The following is a 26,164-nucleotide window of genomic DNA, read 5'->3' as shown; positions in this document are numbered from 1 at the left end:
AACATGCAGGAAGACCTGGGTTCAATACCCACAGTGTGCATAGCAGTGTACACCTATAATCCCAGAACTCAGGGCACGGAGGTGGGAGACTTAGAAATCCAAGTTCATTCTTGGCTACAAGGTGAGTTTGAGGCCAGCCTGGAATATATAAGAGAAAGAGAAACAGAGAGGGAGAACAGGGGGAAATAAAAAAAAATAGGGGAAGGGGGCGAGGAATGAAAGAAATTACAGAGTGGGGAAGGGAAGAGGGGAAGAGAAAAGAAAAATGAAAGCCAAGTGGAGAAGCCCAGAGAGAACGGCGCGTGTGGGGTTTCTAGTGGCCTCTGCCTTACATGGCCTCGGCACGCCTCTCCAAGCACACAAACACACACTACCTGGCAACCTCCAGAGAGTTTCCAGATCTGACTCCTTTCTTGTCCACCCACAATCTGTGCTCATTGCTACACTTTATTTTCGACCGTCAATATTTTCCAAACCCACGGAGTTGAGATCTGGTCTGAGCACCACGTGTGGACAGCCTCTCGGTAGTGAGAACAGATGCACCATGGGCAATCTCGGCCACTCGCAGCTTTCCTGTGCACAGAAGCCAGTGGCTTATTTTCAGGCAGGATCCCAGAATTCAGCTATATTTTACACTGCCATTTTAAAATAACGCTCTCAAAATACAACTCTCCTGTGTCTACGAATTGCGCTGTTTTCCATAGAGCATACCCTAATTCTGGAAGGGGAGAAAGGCAGGCAAATATTTATTCAGAAAGTGCTTCGTATTTACATAGCACCTAACGCTAATGAAACATCTTCCCCATCCTAATGATGAGATTAAGGTGTATATTTAGAGCTCCACCCACCAGCCTGCCTGTGCCTCATTCAGTCCAAGTCTGAAGTCAGCTCTCAGGCTTCACTAGCTTCCAGCATTAGTGTGTGGGATCTATTTTACTCCCTGCTAGGAAGAGGTGCTTGCTAGCAACATTCTTGCTTTTTCTGAGGCTCGAAGAAGCTTCTCCTCTCTGTGGGTGCTGGGCGCACTGCCAGCCTGAAGGAAAAGGAGAAGTTCTGCACATTCGGAGGGGGGGGACGGGGGCTGGGGGTGGTCCTTGAGTCCTTCACACATCTGTAGCAGCTCCTAAGACTGGATTTGGTCTAGAGAGGGGGAGTTTCAGTATAATGGAACCTCTCTGTGGGGTACAGTCAACCTTCCCGGTCTCAAAGGATGCACTGCTCTGCCCCAGTAGGAGCCTGCTCTGTTTCTCACTTCCAGCTCCTCATTCCGCCTGGATGGCCATTTCCTGGCCTTCTCTGGCCCATTAATAACTTCACCATCCTCTTTTCTGTCCCCTTCCAACTCTCCTTCCTTTTGTCCCAGGCCAGTCTTCACAAAACTCAATTGGTGCCAGCACTTGCTTCATCCCCTAAGCTCCATTGAGAGCTACTAAGGACAGGGACCATGACTCTTGTCTCTGGTGACAGGCCACATTCAATCTCTCTTCAGCAGGTGCGCTTGCTGAAAGGCACACAGAACCCTCTACAGGGAGGGCTGTGCAGTCACTTGTAAGGAGCAAAGGTGAGAGATAGGCAGGGGTCTCAGAGGGGACACTAATTAGCCCTCATGCCAACCTGATAACTCTAGGAGAGCTAGTTTTCCGTATTTCACAGACAGGATTACAAAACACCTTCAGAGGTAAATAATGTTGGTAAAGGACAGGAGAGAGGTGAGTGAGTGGTGGTAGGTAATGGGGTTGCTGCAGTGGGTAACCACTGCCCTGAGACTCAAGGAAAAATAAAATGCTTGTCAGAGGTTGGAGGTACTAGTAATGCCTCCCTTCTGTCCGACCTTGATTGGCCATGTCACAGGCTGGTGTGTGGAAGGCCCTATAGCTCAGGCCTTGAAGGTCTTGCCTGTGGACTGTCAGTGTAGAACAGGGGACAGCACTGGTCTCTGGATCGCCAGTCTCCTCCCCTGGCACACTTTGGCTCACAGCCATAGCTTCCAAAGGACAGCCTCTTGGAGTATGCTCACCCAACTCTTCCCCAACCTCTGTCAGAGGTCTCCCTGCTGTTCTGTGGACAGGTGTAGAACACCTGCCACAGCCTGGCACTTGCCAGAGTGACGTCCACACGTTGCTGCATCACACTCCTTGAAGACTGGTTGGCATGCAGATATTCATCGCATATTAAAGCCTGCAGAGTCCTCCTGCCTGTGAGGAAGTTCTAGGAAGCCACATTGGAGTCAGAGAGACACTAAAGTCACCACCTAGGATTTGAACATCCAGTAGAAGAGTATGTCTTCTCTTCAGGAGGTGGTCTGGATTCTCTGAAGGTATCTCACAGCTTTGACAGGCACCCCGATGCACTCACGTGAAGACTAGGATTGAAAGCCAATGTGTGCTTAGAAAAGATTTTTTTTTTAAAACGAGAATTCATATCACATAGCACTGATCCTCAACTTTGTGAATATATTGTCTCAGTGGCTTATAGGTTGTCCCTTAAATGTAACTTAATTATTTAAGAAAGGAAAACCTCACCGTAGGGGAACACAGTTAATTCTGAAGCCCTGGCTACAGAAGTACCTAGCACATAGTAGGTTTTCAAACAGTGATAGCTGTGTTATCTATTAATAGTAGCCCGTGGGCTTTAAGTGTGAGAGGCTCATTGAAACTGTCCCTTGTCATCGATTACTGAGCCATGGCAAGGTCCCCCCAATGGGATAATATTACAGACTGCCCAGCCCGCATGAGGGCAACCCTGGACCAGCTAGTCTAAAATGTCAGAGAGAACAGAAAACTTTCAACACCGATAAGTTGAGTCCTATACACTAGAAAGGGGTGTGTTTAGGTTAAGTGACTTGCCTCAGCTACAAAGTCACTCCCAATTCAGGTCTCTGGTATCCTGCTGATTGTATCTCTTTGCTAGACTCTGCTGGCCCTCTAGTGAAAGGAGAAACTTCAAATAAAAAGTAAGCATGGTCCCTTGCTCTGCTACTGATGGAGGCAGTGCTGTGTCTGCTGCTAGCATCCTCTGAGGAGAATGAACTCCAGAAGCAGCTGCAGCAGAAGAGAGGCCCTGCAGGTCACCTGGCCAGTGCTGCCCTACAGGGATCAGTTGTGTCCTATTTTGGAGGAACTCCAGGGAATGGCTGCACTGCCAGTTTCATGAAAGTTGATCTGCCACCCACACACCTCTGATGTGGTACATTCCCTAGAAGTCCCCCTGCATGGCTTGTCGTCCTCATGCCTGTAATGCCTTAGTGTTATGAACACTCTTCAGCCCTGAACCTATCAAATCTACCCTGAGAGAGGCACTGATAACTGTCTCAGTGAAGGGCACTTTGGGTGCTCACACAAGTCCACAACCCATAGTCACTCCTCCCCTGCTTCCTCGCTTAAAAGGGGGACTGACCAAGTAGGCAAACTCTAATTTGCTACCACCAATCCCAGAGACCCCATTTCTCTTCCCACGAGATTGTGCTAAACTTGAAATAGGATGGAGTCTAGACAGGCAGACATGGTAGATGCCCACTGCCCAAAGAGAGGCCTGTGCATGCTTCCTCCTCTCCCGACACCATCTCATCGTGGCTACATCTCAAGAAGACACTAAGGGAGCCTGCATGGAATTCTAGGGGTGGCAGAGCAAAAAAGATGTGGAAGGAGCCTTTGTCTCTGATGTCAACTTTGAGCTACCAAATTAACCAATTCTGATGTCACTGTGATAACTTCCTGTTAGGTGATATTATCCACTTCCCTTATCGAGCTGACTAGGGACTGTATTTTCCGTATTTGTAGCCAAACCAACCTAAATGACTGTCAGTCTGTCTCCTCCATGCAGTCTTAGCATCTCATGAATGAGACAGACTATTGCTAGAACCAACTTCCAAACTGCACATTAGGTCAGTCAGTATGTTACACCTTAGCACAGCGCTCAGCACTTTGGAACTTCTTAGATGAATGGAGAGTAGACCGAACTCCTTGCCTTCTATATTTAAAACAAAAATGATGGTGCCACGGCAAAGGGGAAGGGTTTTCCAGACCTCCCTTGGGGACAATAGGAAGGGGGAATTTAGTGCAAGGTGAAGCACAGCCTGTGACATAGGAGGGTCGTGAATGAAGAAGGGACAGACTGGTCAGTGAGATTCAACCCCCCAAGTCTGCCACCTTCCTGCTGTGTGACCTTTCAGTCGTGTGACCACACACACACACACTATAAGACTGGACATGGGGATATGCTAATTTCCAAGTGAAGAAAACAAGTTTTAACTACCTTCCTTACAGAGCACTCATAGAGAGCACAGAAGCTGAACAGATTCCTTGGATGAATATTATGAAGAAAAGAAAAAAAATTGTCATGGAAAAATTCCACTCAGATCCAGGAAAGGTATTGAATGGCTGGGTAAATGAACTGGGCACTGACAGAAGATCGTGGCATCACCTCCCTGGTGGCTTAAGATTTTAACATGGATATCAAGACGGGGGACCAGAGTGCTAAAAGAAAACGAATCTTTCTTCTGCTTCTAGTCCCCAACACTCTTGTCATAATCAAAACTAGTTTAATGTCTCATGGCGTCAGTCACCACAGGCCTTTCTTCCTATTCCCTACCTCAAGAACCACAATGAGGGAGCCCAGCCCAGCACTGTACACCTGTCCCAGTGGACCATCTACCTAGGAAACCTGGGCTCCTGAGGAGGCTGAATTACGGGTGTTAGCCGTCACCACGTCTCACTGTCCATTACTCGTAACAAAAGCTGGTTGCAATACCCCAAGTCCATCCATATTGTGCAGACTTTTCCAGACATACGAAGGGAGTAGTCACGTGAGCAGGCTATAGAGAGTAGGGCAGCAATAGGTATTAACAGAGCCACCGGCTGAGTGTTCTGATTTCTTCTCAGTCCCCTTCACCTCCTGCATGCCATTCACTCCTTTTGAAACATGTGGGGGAGAGATTGCTCTGTAGAAAACAGAAGATAGGATAGCCATCTTTTATGCCTTCTTGCTGTGTGACCTTCCAGCTGTGTGACCTAGTGTACATTACTGCCAATGCTTCTGTAGCTTTTTGTTTCCTCAACTGCAACCAGGGACAGCAGAGTTGAGATAGTAACAGTATATACACACCATACCCTACAGGACAGGCATTATCATAGCCCAGTTCACAGGGCAGTCTGGGAGGCTCGGAGGAGAAGGCTATGAATAGGAAGTGCGTGTAATCCCTCAGTTGAAGAAAATTACTGAAAATTTGTTTTCTCGAGAAGCAGGCTGTTCTCCACAAGCTCTGTGATATAGACGCCAGCTGCAAGATCGCCTCCCAGAACGGAGACTACTTAGGCCCTCAGGTTGTTTCTTTGTCTCATGCAGGATTCGGTGTCTAGGGCCCCATTTGTTCAGTTACTTTACTTACATTCTGAGAGCCTTCAGTGTTCCCAGGGAGAAATGGAAGACCCAGGAGCGCTATATACAATGACTGTGCAGAGAAGATGGGGCTAGAAGACTGGGGTGGGGAATGGGTAGCTGAGACCACAGCTGAGTCCTGGGTGCATCAGGACCATGCTGGTAGGAAACTGAGAAGCAAGGGTCCAAGGCAGAGTGATTACTGAGCACAGGGAACCATGCTGATAGGAGGCTGGGTATCAGAAGGCCAGGGATGAGGGGGGCTGGGGAGGGAGGGCAGAATCTGTGAAGGGAGGCAAATCTGAACTCTATTTCAGTTAAGCATTTCCATGAGACATGTCTCTCTCTGATTTTGTCACATCTGCAGAAACTGTGTCAATAGAGATGGAGAGCCCACTGGGTCCTGGGCACAGTAAACACATCATGGGGAATGAACTGTAACTGGCCCCTACTGCTCACTGACCAATGGGAGACCCTGGCTGACTGTGGCAAAAGAGCACGCATTGCCCTGGCTATAAGGTTCAGAAAAGGCCTCCCAGAGGAAATCTTGCCTACCTCATGATTCAGCCAGGGGAAAGATACAAAAGGCTGTCCAACCTAAATGCCAAGAAACGGTGACACATCCATTGTACAAGCAGCTCAGTATATGTACGTACACACACACACACACACACACACACACACACAGAGCCATCTGTATGGCAGATAAAATTCTACTGGAGAACTCTGTTTCCCTAGATCAGAGGGCTGGAGGATTCCCTAGAATAGCAGTGTCTTCTGTCTTCCACATTAGATAAAGGTACCCATAAGCTAAAGGTTCTTCAGGTCTGAACATGGGGCTTTGAACAAATGCTCAGGGGTCAGCTTCCTGGGTCCCTGGAGGGCCAAGAGCTCCTCCATGGATTAGCAAATGCAACCCAGTTCTACCAGCTTCCTCTCTCCTCACAAGTCACAGTGTAAATATGAGGTGACAGTGTCTTCCCTATGGCATTGGCCCACATAGTGATTGCATCACTAACATTCTCCCAAGTGCAGACTTCCATTTTCCCCAGTGCAGCCTGCATTTTGGATGAGGTGGTCAGATCTGTTTACTTGTTGTTGTTCCTCTGTTTTTATTTTGCTTTGAGATCAGAGTGGTCCCTTCTGAAATGAATGCTTTTGGTGTTGAGACCTTAATCAGGAAAACTGGATTCATCTGTAAGCCGGAATGTCCATGCTGGTGATCCTCCAAGTCCAGCCCTAACACCGCACTTCCAGGCTGGGATGGAGTCTCCAGAATGGAAGATGGAGGTGGAAGCCACAGGCTCACTTGGAGCCTGGAAAGAATGGTCAGCTCATTGATCTCCAAGTATCTTCTCAATAACACTAAGCCTGCATCCTCCTGCCCAGCATCACAGGCAACGCACACAACTGCCAAGGTAAGGAAAGATGCTCAGGTGTGGCTGTTTCCTCATCCTCACAACCCTAGGAGGCAGGTGAGCTTACCTGGAACTGCACAGACAACAAATAGCAGGGCAGGGTTTCAAAGACAGGGTGTCTGTAAGGCCAACCTTCCTCCCACAGAGTGATGCAGCGATGTAGGATATAGGCTATCTATCCCACAGCATTCTCTATGTCTCTGAGAAGTGCTGCCAGGCCTACCTCTTGGAAAGACTGGGTTAGGGAAATACCACAAAGATGGGTCCCTGGTCTTCATTCCTGATTGGACCTGGACAACTAAGATTGACACTGAGTCAGAAAATTCCCAAACTGGTACATGCTGGCAATACAAACATCTGCCTCATCGGTATACGAAACCAAGTTAAACATAAAACAGTCTGATCCCTAAAGTGTTCCTCTAGAAATGAAGGCCACATCTGTCAGCATCCATGTGACAAGCTAGGCAGATAATCTTCTGTGTGACAAACAGCAAGTATACCAGGCACTGCCCCTGCCAACCAGACTGGCCTCAGTACCCCTGGAAAAATGAAAGCAGCTGAACCCCAGGGACATGAGTTCTGACTGGCAGGGGCCTTGTCTTCTGGGTCCTTCAGCACTACATTTGCACATAGCCTCTAAGGGCTTTCCAAGTACTCCATTCAGGTCTACATAGGTATTAAATAGCCAGCCAGCCCATGTCCCTTGTGCTGGCTGTGAATTCATCACGTCTGCAAAGTCTTTAAGCCTGGTTGTGTTTATACTCATTTCAAAAACACTACTGGCTGTTTATGCTTGTCTTCTGTAGACAGCCAAGACTAGGCAAACAAACCCTTTCTAGAATCTTAAGGCAGCACTCTATCCTGCCCCATCTGAAGACCCAACTGTTACAGCAAACTGGTGAACAGATCCCTGGGGAAGGGTCCTGAGAAGGAAGGGTTGTGTAGCCAAGCGGTATGGTAGCAAGGTGAGCAGAGGGAGAAACTGAGGTAGGAATAGGTCTACATACTTGGAGAGGGTGAGGTATGAGCCTCAGGCCTGGACCAGTAAAGGGCCCAGCTGAGAACAAAGGGTCCCCAGCTAAGGGCAAAAGTGGTGTCCTGGTTCCAAATGTTTTGTCACAGTGGTCATAATGCAAAGATAGGACATAGAGTGCTTCAAGGTGTTGTGAGGCTCATTTTAGTGTTTAAACTGTTCTGTGTTTTTTGTGATCCACTGAAGTGGCTGGACATGTACACAGCTGATGGTCCTGGGGAAAACTGGCTGATCCCCGGAAATCCCATTCCTCAAGCCAGCTCATTTCCACTTGTAAAGCAATCACTGGGCCCTATCAGCCAGGGCCTAGCTGGCTCTGCTTCCATTACTAACTCATTTACTTCCCTGGCCAATGAAATAAGCATGCCAGAGTGTGAAGCAGGGAGCAAAGTGGAGGAAAGCAGGCAAAGGTTTCTTCTTTGGTGAGCAGAGTTCTATCATTGAACACAGACATGGTAGGACTTCCACCTGGCCCAAGCAGAGGTGCTGACTGTGAGGGCCCCAGAAACGCCAGGTCACACTTTGAGCTGGCAGTGCTAGTTCCTGCAGAGATGACTGGTTGGCCCTTAATTTGCCCATGACACCCCATGTTTGCCCCGTACCTCATCTTCCTATTTCCTACTCCCTCTCATACCCTCTCACACAGAGACAGAACTTAATTCCGTCATTTGCCACCGAGAGCACTAAGTGCCAGGTGCCACTCACAAGGCTCTTCATCCTGAGAACAGGGCTCCAATAACATCACGGTTCCATGGAAGGGTTGACAAATTCCCTGTTGCAAAAGACTAGGATCTAGAAGCAGACCCAGAGCCTACCACAGAGGCTGTGTCCTGAAATCCACACCAGGATATACTCACCTATGACATCCAACCTCACACATAAAGGCCATCAGGGATGAGAAACAGTGCACTCTCTGCCATCAGAAATGTTCAAGGACAGAAGGCAGAGGAGGGACCTCTGTCCTGTAAAGATGAGAGCCTACAAAAAGACCCCTTCCAACTTGAAGAGTCTTCAAGCGACCTACCTGGATAGGGAAGAACCCAGTGATAGAAGTAAACCAGAGCCTGAGGGCTGAAGACATAGTGACAGCTGCTGTCAGGGTAGAAACTGTATTCCACGAAAGCCCTGCAAGGGCTGCGAGGAAAGTTAGCAGTTCCAAGAATTCAGACACCTGTCTGAGGAGCTCAAGGAAAATCCCATTTGGTGTCAGGTCAGGAAGCTATTTAAGGCTCACACCATGTAAGACTGTAGTATCAGAATATATTTTTCAAAACTACATCTGTACATGAGCTTTTACTTAATAGAGATGTTGTTAAACATCTATTGAGCCGTGAAAAAAAAAGATTTACAGAAACCCAATCTGACATAAAATGATAATTCTGACCCAGATCCTCTAGCAAAAGAACGAATCTCTCAAAACCAGTCTCATACAGCCAAGCATAAAACAAGTTGTTTCATTATGGGTCATCTTAGATCATGACGCCAGCATTATTCATTTGGCCCACACCTCACACTTCTCTGTCAGGTTACTAATTTTTCACGGCACTTCCTTCCCTCTCAGACTAAATGCAAAGTCCCCGAGGCAAGATCATCTGATGCATAGAGTCTGGATTCTCAGTCAATGTGAGAGAATGGCCAAAGACAGGTCTGAGACACACCCACCAGCTTCCTTGCCCCTCTCTCCTCCCCTCACCAGGACAAATATGGGAACCTGGTATGTGCAAGCACATTGTGCAATGATGAGTTAAAGACATTAAGTATTCCGAGTCAAGTGATGAGAACGAAACCATCATCTCAACATTGATCTCAGTGCTGTGGACAGACAACCTGAGACTAATTTATTTCTTCAGCCAATATTTAATGAGCTTCTGTACGTACAAAGCATTAAAAATGTATAGTCTAAGATGATAAACGCTAATGTGACTAAAATCCATTACAGACACAAAGCAATACAGAGATCTTACCGAAGGTACAATGACTTATAATGGAGAAGATTAAGGTAAGTTGTTAATGCCTTGCATACTAAAGATACTTGGTAAATGGGGAGGGGTTAAAGAGATGGTTAGGTAGGCATATAAATGGTGGGTGGGTGGATAACTGAATGAAAGGGTGGTTGGATGAATGGGTGGATGCATGAATGCACGGATGGATGAATTGGTGGGGGATGGATGGTGGGTAGATGAATAATTGGACAGGTGAATGGATGGGTGGAATAATGTATGAGTGCCTACATAACTGAACAGCTGGATGAAATTTTGGGTGAGCGGATGGGTGAATGGATAAACAAGCATGATGAATAAAAAGGAGTATGGATAGATGGATAAGTAGCTGCATAATTGAACGGGTGATTAAAAGGGTTGGGGCATGAATGACTGAATGGATGTAAAGAATGAGGCAGCACTTTAATAGGTTTTGAAAGAGGAGTCACATGTGTAAAGTCACAGAGTAATGGAGTAAGCAGATTATGACTAACAAAACCACACAGTTCATGACATGGGAATACAGAAAATCACAGAGCATGACCTGGTACTGTATGGCTGAATTTCAGGTCCATTGAAAGAAGTGCTGGCACAAGAGGGAGGGGTCTCAGAGTCTTAAGACCTTATCTAACATGAGATTCCAGATGGAGGCCCTGGAACTGTACCACCCAGTTAAATGGAAATCATAAAAGCTTTCTGAATAAAAGAAAGGAATGTTATTAACAGGGACTTTCTAGGAAAGAAACATTTCAAACCTGATTAATGATAGTAAAAGGCCACACAACTGAATCTCTGAGCATCCTCCATACCCCATCCCTTCCTGTGACTAGGAGACACAGTACTGAATGCCGGGGAATCACTCTGGTGAGTGAATATTCTAGTTACTGCTTACTTAAGCACATATATACATACATGTACAACTATAAGAGATAAATATTTGCCATGCTTTTATATATGTTTGTATGTGTATGTATGTGGGTGTGCATGTGCCTGTGTATGTGAGGGTGCTTTCAGTGCCGGGAGGGGATATTAGATGCCCTGGAGCTGGAGTTATAAGTGATTGTGAGCCACCTGACATGGGAGTTGGGAACCAACTCAGGTCTTCTGCTAAAGCAGAAAGCGCTCCAGACTGCTGAACCATTTCCCCAGCCTCTATAAGTATTGTCCTTCACCCAATATATTTTTTTTTCAGATTTTTCTCGTGATACTAATGCAGCTTTTACTTAACAGCTATATAATATTCCACTAATGAATATCTATAATTTGTTATTATTTTTTATTTTTAATGGTTTTGCAACCATAACTAGTACTATGGAACACATTCCCAGCTGGAGTGTCAGGTGACAGGTGGATGATCAACTTCAGTGTTCTTGAGATATTAGTAACTACACTTGCCACCCACCAGGAGTATGTGGGCCACTCCTTGGCAGGCTTGCCTGCAGTTCGTGCCCCATGATAGACACAGATGGCATTCTTTTTGTTTGCATTCCTGGGTTACAAAGAGGTCAAATACTTTACTGTACTTACTGATCCTTTTATTTCCACCTCAGAAATCCCTCATTTATGGGCTGAGGAAGATAGCTCAGACAGCAAAGTGCTTCCCTTGCAAGCATGAGGGCCTAAGTTTGATCTCCCAAGGCCATTTTTTCAAAAAGGGAAACAGTTGACACACTAGTAATCCCAGCACTCTACGAGTAGAGACAGGAGGAGCCCTTTCTTCCCATGCTCAGAAGGGGGCTGTGAGCCTGAAGCATTTTTCCTTAATGTTTTTCCTGTTTACGACTCAGGTGTCAGAAATAAAATTAAATAAAAAATCTCACTGCAACTCGCTGAGCATGCAATCATACATGCGCACACACATACAAATGGAAAAGCAAGGGACATTCCATTAAAGAACACCTACCCTATGTTTTATTCTATTTATCTTACCTTTAAATTTCTGGTTGTGGCTTACTGAACTGCCATCAGAGTCCAAACAGCACTCGGACCTGAGATCAGCCGTGAGCTTTGAGGGGTTGGATGAGAACTCTGGCTGGAAAGGTGGGATCCTCTAGAGGCCTTGGTGTAATGCTACAGAGAACCATGCATCACTCCCTGCACTAGATCCGAGGGAGCTGTCCGTGGTGCTGCCTGCAAAATAATGCTGCTGTCACTACCTACTGAACTAGAGCCGTGGGAGCTGTCCGTGGTGCTGCCTGCGGAGTAACTGTAGTCACCACTTACTGCACTAGATTCCATGGGAGCTGTCCGTGGTGCTGCCTTCAGACACCAGCAAGAGTCTGGAGATAAGGGTTCAGATGTACTTCCTCCTGGGCGGGGGGGGGGGGGGGGGGCCAAGGTCCTCAGCCAGTATAGAGCTGAGACTCCTTTTCAAACCCTTGATTTTTCTGCTATACAACAATCAATGAATAGGTTTCTCATAACAGAATGCCATGGTTGAGGCCTGCCCAATATTCCAGATAGCTGGGCTCAGTTATGGTCTGACATGTTCCCTAAAGGCTTTGTCAAAGGCTTGAGCCTAGTTTAGTAGAACTCAAAGATGGGGCCTTTAGGAATGACTGGGTAGTGGATGTTCTGATGGATTCCGTTTAACAGGCTACTGGCGGTGGGGTAGAAACTAGAAGGTGGGCAAAGCTGCAGGAAGTGGCTGTTGAAGGGGCTATCTTTTCTCAGGCCCCCTCCTTTTTCTCTCTGCTTCCTAACAACCATGAGGAACTCTGTTCTATCACATGATTCTTGCCATGAGTCTCTACCTCATCCAAGTCAAGAAGCCAGAGCAGTGACCATGTACTGAAACCACAAGCCAAAATAAGTCTGTCTCCTTTATCTTAGTCAGGGTTTCTATTCTTGTACAAACAACATGACCAAGAAGCACTTGGGGAGGAAAGGGTTTATTCAGCTTACACTTCCACATTGCTGTTCATAACCAAGGAAGTCAGAACTGGAACTCAAGTAGGTCAGAAAGCAGGAGCTGATGCAGTGACCATGGAGGGATGTTCTTTACTGGCTTGCTTCCACTGGCTTGCTCAGCTTGCTTTCTTATAGAACCCAAGACTACCAGCCCATAGATGGTACCACCCACAAAGGGCCCTCCCCACTTGATCACTAATTGAAAAAATGCCTTGCAGTTGGATCTCATGGAGGCATTTCTCCAACTGGTGCTCCTTTCTCTGTGATAACTCCAGCTGTGTCAAGTTGACACAAAACTAGCCAGTACACCTTTGGTTTATTTTTGCCATGATTTCTGCCAGAGATGATGGAAAGCCAACAAAAGCCTCTAATATGAGGTAATGAAGGCCAAAGAGGCATCTTTCCCAGTGTGGCCACACTGAGTAATTCTTTTTCTGCTTTCCACTATTAATTTGGCTCTTTTTATTGGCTAACTGAGGATCAGTGATTGGACCTGACTTGAGGTGGAGGTTGTGACCTACCATGTTTGATAACTGTTCCATGACAGGACCTGGAGCCACTTGCCAGACTGCTCACCACTGGCTTAGGGTCACGTGACCCTGTGGTATGTTCCCTTGCTCCAGCATTCCAACTTAGCTTTTGGCTACAGTCGCACCAGTCACCTCTCCCCACACACAAAGAGAACTCTTGTGCAACCTGCCAAAGCCAAGCCCTGAGGCTCCAAAACCCTGTCGTTTTCCAGGTCCCAAGTCAGCAGATTGCATCTTGCACATATGGTGGTCCATCTTCCATCACAGAATGTAGTCCCAGCAATCGTATTAAGAGATTTGGGGCAGAGCACCATGGTGGCTCAGCAAGTAAAAGTGCTTGCACCAAAGCCTGAAGACCTGAGTTTGACTCCGGGAAACGCATGATAGATGGAGAGAAATGATTGTTGAAAACTCTCCTCTGACCTCAACATGTTTGTTTAATGTACACACACACACACACACACACACACACACACACACACACACACACACACACTAAATGGAATTTAAAAAGAGACTGGGGTGGCATGACTCTTAACATGTATTTGTATCTGGCTTATGTGTTCCAAATCCATGATATAAATGATACAATAACTATAGTAACTACTCCAGGTCAAAGCTGTTTTTTTTTTTAATTTTATATATGTAATGAGCTTGCTATCTGTGACACAAAATATAGAATTTCATACTTCTGAGTCTTTATGTTACTGGGTTTTTTGTTGTTGTTGTTGTTTGGGGCATATATAATCCATACACACACACCAAATCACCTCAGAAACAGAAAAACAAACTCTCTCTTCTGCTCCCAAATACCCGCTTCAAGTCATCTGCTGTGGTGCATGGAGCTGCTGGCGCTCTCACGAGGCCAATACCTGGGGATCGTACTGCAGCTCCCACACAGAACTTAGATTCCACACATACAGATCCTCACAACCACATGAGGCAGGGACACCATCATTATCAGCACCATCATCAGAATCAACTAGAGGTTAACTGTCTTCCAAAGCCGAAGTCTGCCTGTACCTCCCCACTGCAGGCAGAAGGCTGCTTCCCATTCACAGACTGCTCCTCGCCAGACAGACACAAAAGAAGACAAAGGCAGCTGATTCACAGGCAAGCTGCCTTGTACAATCATGAATGAATGAGTCTGCAACTCTGGGACAGAAACAGGAATTCTCCCAGTGAAGGCAGCCGAGTGCTTTCATTTTATACAAAGATGAGACTATTATTTCATTTTCTTTCCCCAGATATCAATCTGTGAAGTTCTTTTGTTTTCTGGCTCTATTTGGTTGCTTTTGAGACAGGGCCTTGGTATGTAGAACTCAAATTTGTAGGGATCTTCCTGCCTCTGCCTTTCAAGTGCTGGGACACCACCAGCCTGGCTAGTGATCTGGAATTTTACAGTCCATTTCAGTTTGTGATTATAGTGTAGACCAAACAACAATGAATTGTGTTGTTTGTCCTCCATATAATTACACAACTATAAAGTATTATTAAATACTTTGTACAACCTATTTTTCAAAAGCTACTAGAATATGGTGACACCTAAGGAAGGCACTAAGTCAGCCACAGAACTTGGAAATGTTCTAATGAAAGAACCAATGCCGTGTTGTTATATCACCCCCAGGACATGAAGTTCTGGGTCCCCTCTGCACAGAATCAGGAAGAGCACCAGCCCTTCCTGCCAACATGGGATAAGGGCCATAGCCAAACACATCTGGTACACTGAGACGTTCTAATGTGTAAACCAAAGCCTGCAAGAGGAATAACCTAAGATACCCACCCTGTACCTGGCTCAGCTCTTTGAGTTGTAGACAAGTACAGGGTATTTCACAGAACTTACCCAGTGGCTCTAAGGTACAGCTCAAGCATGACTAAGTTTTAAAAGCCACTTGCCAGTCTGGCTTCCATACCTGTTAAGAACTGATAACAACTTAATAAAGGGGAGTATTTATCTCAAAATATTTGCTGTTAACTAGCAATCCCATTGTCTTCCAGTTAAGTCTACAATGAAAAATAACTTTCAGAGTCATTTTGTTCCAGATTTGGGAAGACAGCTTTTTAATAATATGTAAAATAAATTTTGAGGGCAGGTGAGATGGGTCACTTGGAAAGCGTGGTTGCCAACAAGTCTGATGACCTGAGTTTGATCCTTGGGACCCACACAGGGGAAGACAAGCACTAAGTCCTAAAGGGGATAGTGTGACCTTTGTCCTGCCACCTGTCCTTAGTTGACCATCAAGTACACAGAACTCTGTTAAGAGTTTAAGCATTAATGCGAGCCTCCTAGCATCATCTTCAAGTGTGTTTGTATCTTTGCATTTTAAAAACTGAAAATATTCGGAGCCCAGAGTCCTTTGGCCAGGTGCCAGAAATTTTCAGAAAGCCAGACTCTACAATTTAGAGTTGGCTGTGATTTAGTTTCCTTCTGCTGTTTAGATAAAATCACTGAGCAAAAGCAACTAAGGGAAGGAAGGTTTATTTCAGTGTACAGGTTATATTTCACTATTGAGAGAACTCAGGGCAGGCACTTGAAGCAGAAACCAAAGTGGAACAGTGTTTGCTGGCTTACTCACAGGCTGTGTTTATCTAGTTCCCTTATACCACCCAAGACAACCTGTGCAGGGAGTAGCACCATGAATGGTGGGCTGCAATCTGATTGGACAATCATCACTTAAGACACCTTTCTCAATTGACTCTAAGTTGTAACAAGTAGATGATACTTAAAGATAACTAGGGCAAGATATGTGTTCATGTACAGTTCCACAATGATTTTGCTTTCAACTAAATACATTCTTCAGAGTAAGTTCAGAGGTCTTTACAGCACTCAGGGAGTTTATTACTGAAGTAGTCATGTATTACTGTGTGAGAATCCCAAGGTTTGTTTACTTAAACTTTGGTCTACTCACACTCTTAGAGAAATAGGTTTCCTATTTTACTCTTTTGAACCTTATGGGGGGGGACAGTAATATATGTATATGTGTATGTATATGTACATATATACTATATATATATGCATATATATATACACACACACAAGCTCTTGTTATGGAGAATGCATATATATATACAATACACTCTGAGGAAGTAGGTTCTGCCTCTCCATGTGGTACAGGTTGTCAGGCTTGGCAGAAGCCTTTTTTCTTGCTGAGCCACCATACATTATAGTGTTTTAAACATTGCTTTAGTAGACTTTTTGGATCTGAGAAGTTTCTAAAAATTTCTCCACAGACAACACTTTGAGCCACATCAATAGATGTCTAGCTTAATAACTTAAAAGAGGACTTGCAATAATTTTATTAATATGGTCTAGAAGGAAGTGAGATTACCAAGGACTCTTTCCCTGATGCCAGTAGCAGCATCCTGCTGCCACGAACCATGGCAACAGAACCACATAGTCCATCATTTCCCATGAACACCCAGGCCTGTGACTGCTCTCCATCCTCACAACTGTGTGGATGTGCCTAGCTCAGGGTGAGCAGGTCCCCACCAAGATCACATGCAGAGGACACATGCTCAGCCAACCTACCAAGCACCTTTCAACACTGTCCTACAAACACCAGAAAGGCACATGGCTGCTTCCCAGTGAGTATCTCCGGCCTGCGGCAACCCACTGAAATACCTTTAAATGATAATGCTTAGTACTACCCGAGTCAAGGGTGGGGCAGGAATGATGCTACTGGGAAGCCATGCTGGGAGACCCCACTCTAGGGGCTGCTTTCCTGATGTTCTTCTAAATATAGATCTGGTTGGCCTTGGGCTCTTGTCTAACATGTCAGGGATTGCCTAGGTCTGAGAAAAAAAGTCATGACCTGAACAGAGACACTGCCCAGTTGGGGTTGTAAAAGTTCCAGTCAAGTCACAGCCACTGTGAGGAGTAAGTGGGCACAAACTAACAGAACGTCCCAGAGAGGAATTCTCAGCACAAATACCGGCCTAAGTATTATATATTCCTAGACGTTAACAGGCCCTCCACACCTCAGCACTGCTAGCAGACACCATGATGAAATACCATTCAAGTCTTGGAACCCAGCACACAAACATCTCCAAAACAAGATCGAAGACCTAAACCATCAACGTCCACGGTTCTGGGAAAGCCTCTGCATGCACTAACCTTGCCTTTGGCTTCTGTAGCTCTGCTTCCGCATGTGTTTGCTCACTGAAGTGTGTCAACCCAGATTGTGGTTTTTATGCTTAAAAGCACTGGTGTGCCAAAGACCCAGTGTAGTTACTGGCTGGCTAATAAAGACTTTCTATTGGCTTTCACTGGTGGTGTTTGAGCAGTCTTTTCTGGTAGAGACCTCACAATTCTAGAGGCCCCAGTGAGATCCCACAGTCCCACTCTAAAACAAAGGGATCTTGGAGAACCTAAAAGCTAGGAAAGAATGAGGTGGTCAAGAGACTCCAATGGGGTACACAGTCTGAGACATTCCAGGGCTTTGGGACTCCCTTTGATCAATTGCTACCTATCACCTCAAAAGAATTCAACAAAAGGAAACAAAATTGAAAGTTGGTCACCTCTAGAGGTAAGTCTGGTTACGATGCCTCCTGTTTAGGACACAAAGCAGAGACCAGAAGGGGCAGATGAGCCAATCCCCATGTGAGACATCACCAGACTCTGCTCTGTTCTGCTCAGGTATAAATGTGTGGGGGCCCAGCTGTCTTTGCGGTGTGTCTGTGTGTGGACCTGCATGGTTCTGTTACTTTTGTTGGTTGGAGAAACAGATCTAAAACTGAAAGGTGGGTGAGCCATCTGCACAGATTCCACTGTCCCCAAGATGGCTACCAACTTCCCACAGGCTCAGAGGCCACACCAGGCTATCCACCCAAGTCACACATCCCTTTCAGAGACAGCTGCTGCTATTGCTATGGTGACAATAGTAGCAGCTCTGAGCAGCAATAGTGGTTGGTGGCTGTCACAACCCAAGGAAGTTTTGCAGGTGGGAACAGATGTGATACACTTCTTCCATAAAAAGCAAACAAACCACCTCTGAGCCTTCTGTGAGATGGATTGCTGGACTGACCATCTTTTGGAGTTGGTGGCCCAGAGGTGATTTAAGCTATCTAGAACATAGCAACTGGGAAACCCCAACCACCCAGGCCACTTTCTGTGTACTGACCAGTGGCTTTATATATTGTAAGATAACTCCACCACCACAATTCCTTAAGTCCTGTGTCCTCTGGTTGGTGACCTTAGCCAGGTCAGCCAGAGGAACCCGAAACCTCCACCTAGTCCCCAACCCCAGTCCCTGAGCTCCTGTTCCTGCTCCTTGTGTGGAAGTGGGAAGGAGCCCAGTCTCCATCTAAGTGGAGTGTGCACAGGGAGGAGGAAACTGTTCCTGAGCCAAGTGCTCCCTTTGTTCCCTCTCCTACCTGCTCTAACCACCTGGTTGCACCTAGGGAAGGGGTAAATAGTTCCCCAGATCAAGCCCAGAGGAAAAGACAAAGTTCAACTCCTTTCTCTTTCATAGTTTATGTCTCCTTTTCAATCAATGATCAATGAGAAACTCAGAAGCCACCATTCTCTGAAAAGAATAGAGAAGTCAAGCCAGGTTTGCTGGAGCAGGGAGCTCATCACTGCTGGACAGTCCTGCCTGGATAGAGCGATTTTTTCCTCCTGCCTAACCCAAATGCAACCTCCAACACTGATCAAGGTAAGGAGGCTCTGTATAATTTTTTTCCAGACCTCTTTTTCAAGGATTAAAGACAGCTGCTAGGAAATATTCCTTTCGTTATGCAGCTGTCCCCAGATATTAGAAAAAAACTTCAGAAGGTAGACAGGTTTGATAAAATAAATAGGTCCCAGTAATTGGAAGTTGCTCGAATCTAGGGGGTGGTAAAGGAAAACAAAAGATAAAGAGATCCCAAAGGAGGAAGCCAGAAACAGCAGTAAAGGAAGAGGGAAGCGCACCCCATCCTACAAAGTAGGTCTCTGTCCAGGCACTGGGACCCTGTGAAAGGCCAGTCGTTTGTTCAGAAGAATTGATCGCGTTCCCAGCTTGTCTGTGAGCAGTTGGTAATATAGCCATGCTAGTAAAAGACGACAACGAACTGACTTTGGGCCAGGAACTGTTCCAAACCACTCCAAACTTTGGCCCTCCTGAGGGGCATCCCAGGAAGGTGGGTGTAGGAAGCCCAGACAATGCATCATCAGGGACTTCTGGACCAGCCCCAGACCCAATTCTATAATTATAAACTTCAGTCATCAGCTTAGCCAGACAATAACCCAAAATGGCCTCTCAGAGACAGCAGCTTGTTAGGGTTATCTGACTTCGCCATCCAGATGGGAGGTGCAGCAGGGTATGACTCTGTAATGTTGAAGTGGATGCAGGCAGGGTCCCCTGGCACCAGTCCAATGAAAGGAGATGCCCTGGCCCCTCCAGCTCCAGCCAATAAGACTTCACAGCTCAGCTGATCTAGGTGAGTGTTGGTGATGTGGAAACACTCGTGGCCTTGGTGAAAGATGGGCTTCAGCAGCGTCAGCTCCTGCCTGAGGAAAGCCCCTCGCCCCAGCTGCTGCCTTCTGCTCCGTTCTATTCCAGGGCTAGCAGGCCAGGCGAACCTGGTCTCTGTCCACACTTCCTGATCCCCACTTTACCGGAAAATGACTCGTGTCGTCCAATCTATCAGACCTGACCTAACAGGTGCCCTGCTACAAGAAGCCGGAGAGGTATAATACTCTGATGGGAGCCATTATATTCAAGATGAAATCACTTCTTGTCTCCTTGGACAAGACAGAGTGGGCCCAAAGGGCTGAGGTTCTGGAGTTAACCCAGTGACTTCAATGAGAACAAGGGCAAAACCATCATGGTACACAGTCGGTTCACATTTGCCATGGCCACCTCCACAGAGAGAGGACTGCTCACATCCACAGAGAGAGAAGGGACTCTTCACCCCATCTTAGCCAAAGAGGAAATCAAAAAAACAGGAAAAAATCCAAGCCCTGCTAGTGAAGTAGCCATTGTCTACTACAAAGGGCATCCAAAGGTGAATTCCCATAGGCCCAAACAAAAAGGGTAGCAGAATCAGTCATCCAGAAAGCAGCCCCGCTCTGTTTATCCTGCTTGATCCTGAATTGCCCCAAAGCCCAACCTATATAAAAAGAAACCATGTAGACAAAAAGGATAGATGCTAAATAGGAGGCAAACAGGTGGTGGTTCCTGCCAGATGAAAGACCTGTACTCTCTGCCATTATTGCAAGACAGATGTTCACCAAGCCCCACCAGGCCACCCATCTGGGGGAAAACTAAACCTGAGTCACTCAGGCCCAGATAATACAATGAAGTTGGGTTTTCCCTCTCCCTGTGGTCTAATAATGGTCTGGCCCTTCACCTGCAAAATTGTCCTAGACCTGACAAAGGTCCTAATGGTTCATTGAAAACTATGCTGTGCCTAAAGTCTACAAAGCTCAAGACAGGCAGGCTAAGTATGTTCTTGGGACTGGGGGGGCTGGAGGGAGTGCCAACCTCTTAACCTTTGCTCTCCTAAGGGCCAGGTGCACCTCACATTGAGTTCATTAGGCAGAAACTACTAGCTATTCACTCCTCAAATCTCTACAATTCCTGCAACAGACCCAAGGGGCTATTCACTAGAATGTTGAGAATTTGCATTGCTTTGTGTCTGAGCCTGCCCGCCCACAAGCTCAAGCCTGGCGACCTTATATGGGTTCATAAAATCCCAACCTGGAACCTGGAGCCAACATAATATGGGGTGGGGGGGGGGGTTGGCGTTCAGGCACATCCAGCAGTCCTGACCTAAGTCAGGTTGAGAATGGTTACCTGGGAGATGGGTTGAGTCTCAGTAGATAGACTGGCTCTCATATTACCTTGGCATTGGCCACTTCCAGCCCTAACAGCTACAAATGGACCCAACCTAGGTTTACCCTCCGGGACCTCCAGGAGAAGGGAGCCTGTTTAATGTCAACAAAATATCTACTGGATAGTTCCCCTATACAGATGTACACAGCAGGGTAACTCCAGGAATGGCAGTTGGGTATATTCTCAGGTTCCAGAGACTTCCTGGCTTGCTTGAACTAACAGTTTAACCAAGTGTGCATCTTCTGAATTGTTTACACTGGAGGAGACCCTATTTTTCATCCTCCTGCAAGGTATAGCACAGGTGTTCATCTGCTAGCAGCCTTCAGATGAAGATGTAGAACCCTCAGCTCCTCCTGCACCATGCCTGCCTGGATGCTGCCATGCTCCCACCTTGATAATGGACTGAACCTCTGAACCCAGAAGCCAACCCCAATTAAATGTTGTCCTTCTAAGAGTTGCCTTGGTCATGGTGTCTGTTCACAGCAGTAAAACCCTAAGACTCCCAGACATCAAGAACCTAACAACTGCTAAATCTTGGTCCCTCCAGTTAACTACTCTACTCATGGCCATGGCTGGGCCATTAATCCTTTTGCTCCTAGCTCTCACTATAGGACCTTGCTTACTAAACTGCCTACTTACCAATGTAAAACAGAATAAATTCTAAAACACTAGTGCTAAGGAGATGATATAAATCTCCAATTTGAGTCATGCCCATAGAACCAGTGGGGAATGCTAAAGGCCCCCAGACCTTAGCACAACAGAATACCATGATGTAAATTACCATTCGGGCCTTGAAACCCAGCGATTGGGCAACACTATTTGCCAAAAAAAAATGAGGACAAGGACCTAATCTACCAAACTCCATAGTTCTGCAAAAGTCCCAATACTAACCTTGAATTTTGGTATGTGTGTGCGCGCGTGTGTGTGCATATGTGCACAAAAGAACTCACTCGGAGAAAGGTTCAGGACTGCACAGGGATTGCAGCTTGCTAATAAATACTATTCTAAATATTATTGTTATAACAGAATAACAAATTCTATTGTCCTGAATCCATGTCAGAGTGGTCTTCTCTGGTGGATGCCTCACAACATTAGAAGCAAGCTTGTGAGTTCCTGAGGAGACATGATGTAGGCAGGAAAAGGAGATAGTGTAGCAACAATTTCAATGGGAGAATTCATCTTGGTGGAAAATAGAATAATGATTTCTAAGTCAAATTCTGTGACCAGGCAGGGACCTGAAGGCCCTGCTTTGCATTCAGTGCCCAGTGGTTTTATCTAGAATGTATCTAGAGGTCTTATGATGACCTGGGAGGACGTAGGAAGATGACCAGCACTGCCAGCCTTAAGCAGAAAACAGCAACTGGGTCACACCTAAAAGGCTCCTCCCTTGAAGACCGGGAGAAGGAAATAATACTCACACCATCACCCTAAGAAGACTAGACAGAGAGATACATCAGAACTTGCTGCAGATCTTCAATTTCTTCAGTGAGAACACTTCTCTTTGATCTGCCTAATTAGACCGGGAAAACTTGTAATCAAAGCAGTTTCACACTAGGCTGGGAAGGTCTGTAGGTTGTAGAGTCTGTGCTGCAAAACCTGGCTGGGAAAAACATCATGAGAAGCTAGGTCAGGGGGCACAGGCTCCCAAGTCCAAAGGGAAATGCTGTCCAGCTTCAGTGTCCTAAAAAAGCGCACACACTACTCACAGGGGGCATCTGGAAGCAGTGAATCCTTGTATAGTGCATCTCAGATATACACACCCCAAGTTTCCAAGTGTTGATAACTCATACCAAGGTAATGGTGTAGGACAGAAATTACACAGGAGTGATCACGGGAACTGAGTCTGTAGGAGAGATAACTTGGAAGAAACCTAAACTGTAAACCTAGCTTCCAGCAGTAGGGGCATTATGGTTTGGATATAGAAGTGAGCTCATAAGCTCATGTGTTTGAATAGTCGAGTCCGTGCTTGGAGAAACTCAGAAAAGGTGGAGGGCCTTTGGTCATGGGTCTAGCCAGCTGACCAATGGCTACAGTGGTGGTGAAGCTTATGGGTCAAGACCTAGCTATCCCAGCTCTCAGATTCACAGGCCACAGTGTCATGCTGCTGGTGTCATGACCTACTGCCACACCTAAGCAGTTTCAGTCTAGTATTCTGTTGCAGTGACCAGGAGCCAATACAAGTGAGCTGATTCCATCCACACAGAGAAAGACAATGAGAAGGATATATTCATCTAAAGAATGTGTACTTGCTAATACTACAACAAAGAAAAAAATATGGGGCTACAGACATAGACAGGAAGTGGAGTGGTCTGCCTAGCATGTATGACATCTAGGTTCAAAGCCAGTACTACACAAGAGGGGAGGAATTGGTCTGCAGGGATGGTTAATGAAAAGTAAGGTTTGCAAATCATATCAAGATTTTAAAACAAGTTGTGTACATTTTGAAGAAAAAAGGTATAGAGATGGAAGGGGAAGAAATCTAATTGTTCCACTTTCTGTCCCTCACTCACTAGGAGTACTAACCTGTGCACAGGTCCTGATCAACTTTTACGGGGGAGCTGCAGGAGGCAGAGGATCCCTATGCCCAGGTATGCAATTCCTCCCTGCAGTATGAAACATGGAGTCTGCTACTGGTCTATTTCTGGCTGCCCATAGGCTAGTCCTTTCTCATATCTGGCTGCACCACCTAGGCCTGGGCTGTAGACCCCTGAAGAACATTAGTCCATTCTGGCGGAAGCTCTGCCTTTTAAGTGTCATAAACCCTCAGTGCCCTGGAGCTGATGTCTGAGCTGAGTAATGGGAAGTCAGGCAAGGCAAGCACAGAGAGACAAGAGGCTGTCCCCCAGCTGACGTGCATGCGTCATCGGGGCCAAGTAATAGGTGGAAATGCAGAGAAGTTTACAAACACTTCTCAAGACACACCTTCTGAGGGACACCTACCCTAACACTGTTAACCATCACCACACATGGCCCCGGTCTTCCCACAGCATGCTGAGCACACGGTGTCAGGGGTCTGCTTCCTGTGTTGCCATGCCAGTAGTCAGTCAAAGTTCAAAACATGTTAAACCAAGTTTATCTCTTCCCAAACACAAACTCTATGCTCATGTCTGTTCCCAAGAGACTGAGACAGAGCCTGCGACCTAGAAAACATCATCAATGCAAGAAGGAAGGGATGTACATCCAGCTGAACCAAGTCTTTCAACAAGCTTCTGGAAGGAAGCTTTTGGTGTAGTTCACATTGAAAAGGGTGGGAGGAAACAAGATGGAAAAGAGAGAGCTTCCAGTTGCCAATATGGCAAGAGATAGTTACCTTCCACCATCCCTTGGAGTCTTAGGATAGCAGAACACCTACCTGTTCACAATGCACTTGCCTCACAAGTGCTAGTGCACCCTAAGAGTTCCCAACAAGCAAGATGATGATGCAGAACCCAACAGTTCAGGCCAGCGATAAAGACACCCCAGTACTGACCCTGCCTATACCCCAAGGAGTTACTTTTCATTCTTGCCTGGCTGCCCATTCCTCCTTCCTTCTGGTGCCCTTGGTTCTAAACTCACAAGATGGTCTGCAGCTTCCTCCAAAGAGAGCAGTGTGACAGAAGAATGACCAGAAAGGCCTGCAGAGGAATGGTCCTTTCACAGGCTTCTTCTTTATCAAGCCCAAGCGTTCATGTTTATTTTCTTCTTCAGATGTTCAGAGCAATGTACCACAATGATGAGCACAACTCTAAATGGGCTTCTAGGACACCTGCTGATGGCAAAGCTTTTACTATTACTTTTCTTCTCTCCTTTCTAGAGGAAATGGCAGATACTGAATGAATCTTACTCAATTTTAATTTAAAGACATTTTAAATTTTATACCTAGAAAGGAGAAACTACAATTCGCTACAGCGGCTTCTTAGAGAGCTGTAAAAACTCTGCTCATGCTGGCAGACGGGTGAAGCAGCAAGCACTCCAACACCTGCCTTCACCTTGGTAAAATCAAGAAATTCCAACTGCCAAATCAGACAAACGGAGAGCGGAGGGCAGCCCCGAACCACCCACAGGTTATACTCAGGCCACACTGTTTGCATTTCTCTCAGATGGGAGCCATTCTACAATGTCTCCAGTATTTTGACATATTCTAAGGAGTCCACAAAAAGCTTTGGAAAGTGCATGAAAGCTTGTTTTGTGATCTAGATTTTGGATTTCTACAAAGGCCATGAAGAAATCCAAACAGAAACCAAACCAAACCCAACCAAACCAAACCTCCAATTTGTAAGAGAAACCTAAGTTGCCAGTTAACCACAAATATAAACATCTTGGGAGCAACGCAGACACAGCTAAGCTTCCTGCTTGAGGCAGTCATCAAAGATGCAAAGAAACTTGTGCTTCTTCTTCAGAGTAAAAATCACAAAACCATTAGTTTCTAGATCCTGTATTTCTAAAAAGTATTTCAACAGGTATTGAACAATAATTTTTGCTGTAATTTAGGAATATTAAAACTCTTTGGTTCAAAATCTTAATGCTAAGTAATACTTTCCATGGATTGCCCCAGTGATGATTGCACAGCTCTGGGGAAGGACACAGAGCAACTCAACACAGAGTCCAAGACAACCCTGCAGTCGAGTTCATTTATTTGATAATTTCAGTGTTGCTTTTAACTTCCAATGAATGGAGGAAGCAACTGCCTCACTAACCACAGCCCAGGGATTAAGAATTCACTGTTGGGTCTCTTTAAAAAAAATTCTAAGGAAAACACTTAGCTAGAACAAATGTCCTCCCATGTATAAGCCAGGAAGAACTTGGCACAGTCCCAAGAGGTCAGGGAGAAACTCCAAGAGTGCTATGTACCAGGTCAGAAGTCATGGAGCCTGTTCTGAATGCTGTGCCTGTAAGAGCTACTGAACAATATCCACCCCTACTCTTGAAGACAAGGAAAAGCCATGTCTTCCCAAGAAAGTGGCTCTCTTAGCACCGTGGCTGGCCCATGAGTAGACAAGGTATGGAAATGGAATTATTGCACTTAAATTTTTCTAGAAACTACCAATACTGGGAAGATGAAGATGGGCTATACGTCCCAAAGGCATTGGGGGTGCTTCAATGTATTTTGGTTAAGTTCTTT

The 26,164-nt window shown here is 46.0% G+C and overlaps 1 protein-coding gene across 1 annotated transcript in view; it reads right to left on the bottom strand.

Moving 5' to 3' along the window:
• Positions 1-26,164, bottom strand: part of Xkr6 (X-linked Kx blood group related 6) — a 239,177-nt gene that overhangs the window by 152,022 nt on the left and 60,991 nt on the right. The window lies entirely within an intron of this gene.

The sequence above is a fragment of the Mus musculus genome, chromosome 14, assembly GCF_000001635.26.
Source record: "Mus musculus strain C57BL/6J chromosome 14, GRCm38.p6 C57BL/6J".
Lineage (NCBI taxonomy): Eukaryota > Metazoa > Chordata > Mammalia > Rodentia > Muridae > Mus > Mus musculus.
Note: the sequence above shows the minus strand (reverse complement) of the source record. Positions and strands in the feature narration are given on the sequence as shown.